This window comes from Argopecten irradians, chromosome 13 (genome assembly GCF_041381155.1).
Source record: "Argopecten irradians isolate NY chromosome 13, Ai_NY, whole genome shotgun sequence".
Classification (NCBI taxonomy): domain Eukaryota; kingdom Metazoa; phylum Mollusca; class Bivalvia; order Pectinida; family Pectinidae; genus Argopecten; species Argopecten irradians.
The window spans coordinates 9,193,367-9,197,578 of NC_091146.1; the positions used below are offsets into that span (position 1 = coordinate 9,193,367).

Here is a 4,212-nt window from a genome sequence, read left to right on the forward strand (position 1 = left end):
AACTGTACTTTTAATCACAATGATATAAATCCGGTTTCTATGAGATATTTCAAAAAATTACATGTTCAAACTATATGTTCGTTAGATTGGATCTTTGAGAATTAGTTAATTTTCAAAATTCAAATTAAGACCTTAAAAAGTATGTATTTGTCAAATCAGTGCATTGATCTCATTCACCGTCAACATATTTGTACGCATCAAAGTGACGTTCATACAAAAATTAACGCCGAATTCGTTGGTAACGTTATATAGCAAACACACAACGAAAATGTAAATATATAGATACACAATGTATGGGTTTAATTGGTAAATAGCTGGAAAAACAAACAAAAACACCTTGTAGTATCATAATGAATTCTCAGACATGTCTCATAAACATTTGAATAACATTACGTAATCGTTTAACTCTTATCTAAAACTATGAGTAATGTACACTGTAATTGAGATTGCACATCCATGCACCAAATAACCTCATTATCTTGAAAACGGTATGGATATATATACACCATTCACATAATCATTTACTGCATTGTCTTCAAATAACTGAATTCCATTGACAATATTATGCATTTATTTGATATATATGTTCCCAGCATAACTTCATATCTTTAACTGTCCGTCGATTTCCTTTCCTATCTTATTTATTTCCGCTTCTAGGTGGATCCATTCTAACTCAAGTTTTAGCATTTGTGTATACATGTTTAAAAAGTCCAATTGTATTTGTAGATCAAACATTGTTATTTTCTGCAAAGATTTACTCCTCGGAGTTGAAACCTGGGATAAAGAGTCACCTTCCTGCAACACACGGAAAAAGTATTATTACTGTACCTTGAATTCAGTTGGACTGCATATGTATTTGTATCTGCTGACCATGGGAGTATAGCGTTTCAACAGCCAAAACTTTAAATAGTTTTAACTAATGTAATGTTATCACATATTTTCGTTTTCGTTGATACATACACAAAGTGACTTTTGTAAAACATAAGTATTGAATCATAACAGAAAAGGGAAGTGTCGACAGCCTCGGGAAATATTACACCTTCGGGTAAATAAACCAAGTCCGTATCGTATTGCCACCGGGGCCATACATGCATAATATTAGCTTTATTTGAGATGAAAATCTCAAGATGTGATACTTACAATAGCTATTTATTATAATCAATTAAACAATTTCTAAAACGGTAGAGTACAAAGATAACATAAAAACCATCTGAAGAACAAATTCATGTAGGCTACATCAACGAGAACAAAACACTTCACATGATGATATGTTCAGATATGTTGTGTTATTCACGAGGCATTTTTAAATAATAATATATGTTATGAATACATTTGTTTACAACAATATACTTGGCACTGTAATTGCTTCTGAACGTCTGCCCAATCGTGGTTGATCACGTGTTTTTGTTGACCGAGTGATACAAAAGGGGGATAACTCAAACGTTAAGAATGTACTCACATAGATTAAAGGTGGAGACACAAAAGCTTTGTGGTCAGCATCTGTCAAAGGAATTCAGTTTTCAATAGGTTAATATGTGTAATAATTGAGAAGCGACATTGAAAAAAATGTATTGTAAACTTCGACAATTTGATAATAAGTACAATTTGTATTTGTCATTTTATGAGCTACACTTTTTTGTAATTAGGTATATAGAAAAATAATGCTTTCCAAGATGCTTTTGTGGATGAGAGGCCAAGTAGGCGATTCTTCAATTCCTCAAAGTCAGCAGAGTCTCCCCGATTTTATTTATAATTACTTTTTTGTGGATTCAAGCCTTATCCATTATATTACTTCATAAAAAAACAGCTATAACATTTAATCTCATTTGTTACCTTGTAATTCAGACAGTGTTTGTTTTGTCCTTTGTATTCATGAGCTAATTAGGTATGGTGGGCCGTGACATAAAATTCAAGCAATTTGTAAATGCTAACTTACACTGGCGTTTGCAAACAAACAAATCGAATCTTCTATACCTATATAAGATCTTAGAATCATACCTATCAACATTATAATCTTGGTAATTAATAAATGTGATTAAATACAATACTTACGATAGCGCCTTTGTGCATGGGAGGCCAAGGGAGAAGGCGATGCTTCAATCCCTCAAAGCCGGTAATTGGGGGCCGCGCATTTTGTCACCTATTTCAACAGTCTTATTAAAATACAGATCCTCAAATTCACTCTATTTCATAGATGATCTGACAACATCGCATTTCGAGTAACATTCTGGTGACCTCTCGGGACCAGAATCTCGACCAAAGAGCACCACAAAACTGCATGTATATGCATGTTGAAAAGTTATCAGATCCTCCAAGAAACAGAGTGATAATGATAATCTGTATTTCAATTAGATTGTTATTTCCCAGCACAGGAGTCATCCTCTTTTGAGGAGAGCCTCCCCCGTTTTCTTTTTTATCACAAGTTATATGGTATACTTAAAATATATAAGTTGATAAATAGAAGTTGGTTATATTTGATAAGTCATGAAGTCCGAGGTTAGAATAAAAACAAACTATTAAATCGGCCTCTATCCATAACCTAAAACAATGATTTATACATCACATGAAAATTAATATAAAGTAAAGGCTGTATATATTATGTACATATTTATAAGACTTCTATGTCATAGAAAATGGTACATTTAGCATTAGCATTTGTGTGTCTTAGCATTTTATCGTCGATCATCCTATTCCTACTATAATGACACAGCTGAATAATCACAAAGACCATACCATATATGGTCATACCTAACCATACCATATATTCAAAGATTAACCTGAATATAAACGACGTTACACGTTCCTCGATGGACGGATAAAGTCAATGGTTAAGGTAATCCTAACGATGGTTAGAAGCGAACCTTATATTCATCCCGTCAATACGATCTTAAGACTATCTCAATAAAACTCAATAGAACGCAATTTAGTCATTTAGTCAAAAAACATAATACTTTGGTTAGGCGTCGCTAGTCTTCAAAGGAAATCTTTGCTAGCCTGTGATCAAATTGATGCTTCACTACGAGATAGTCCATCAATATTCGAGGATGCCTTATATATCTTTGGACACATTTCTATCTGCCATTTTATGTACATTTTATGTACAGTTATCTACGTTACCTGGCACAACATTATTAATTACAGCATGGTCTCCTATTATCACCGGCCCCTCGTAAATGTTTACACCTGTTAGGAAACAAAGAAAACCAACATATTCAAGATTTAAGTACATATGTACAAGATCAACGTATTGTCATGGCCTTAAATATTAATATATATACTGTATATATAAAAAAAAACAGTAAGACACATGTATTTTACACATAAACCATTTTATATGTATTTGAACAACCCTAGCATAATAATTTAACATCATTATACTTTATTATTTCTTTTTTTGTATTTCTCAAAGAGTCCAAGAATTTAATAATCCAAAGCTTAATTGTTACAGAGGCTACTATAGTTAAGTTATCATCATAGTCGTAAAGTCGTATGCTGCATGGTGTTAGCATGTTTTGTAATGTTATGAAAAAAATAGATAACTAAGCTACGTTAATGTCAATTTTAAAGACTATAGTGATTTAGAATTAACGTTCTTACCAGGATTGTTTTGAATTCCATTTCGTCTACTCTTTCTATGCTTTCCCATAATGATGTTATCTGAAAAAATGGCTATATATATACTCTTTGTGAAATATCTCTCTGGCATTGAATGAGAATGACACTTATGGTGAAGAATTGAGGAAAATATTATACCATTACAATGAGTACAAGCTCACCTTCTTAGTTATAAACAAGGTCTGTTGAAAGACAGTAACAGCATAGTTTACACACAGAAACAGACATATGAATATTCAACTGTGACAAGAATTGTGTCGATATTATTACCGAATTTAATGCCTGATTTCCTTGTATCAACAAAAGATGCTGTTCAATTTGAAATGTAAAAAAAAAAAACAATTGGTGTATTAATATAAACTGATTCCTCGTATCTTTATTCAAATACGTAATACAATAAACCATCGTAATAGAAAGTAGAAATGGAAATACAAAGATGAAATGCCTTGTAACATGACTCCATCAGGTAGGGTTGACACTTTTGTTTTATAAAAAGGAGCTCATTGATACTTGGCATCCATCGATATTCAAAAGCGAAAGTACAAAAACATGAAACAAAAAAGACATTCAAAAACATACAATTGCAAAACGACTTTT

The 4,212-nt window shown here is 32.1% G+C and overlaps 1 long non-coding RNA gene across 1 annotated transcript; it reads right to left on the reverse strand.

Moving 5' to 3' along the window:
• Positions 1-271: 271 nt before the first annotated feature.
• On the reverse strand, positions 272-3,879 carry LOC138306183 (uncharacterized). Its single transcript, XR_011205797.1, has 5 exons — positions 3,598-3,879; positions 3,118-3,183; positions 2,053-2,140; positions 1,460-1,500; positions 272-795 (listed from the first exon to the last, which is right to left on the reverse strand). It is a non-coding gene; the product is annotated as an uncharacterized lncRNA (long non-coding RNA).
• Between the last annotated feature and the right edge of the window lie 333 nt (positions 3,880-4,212).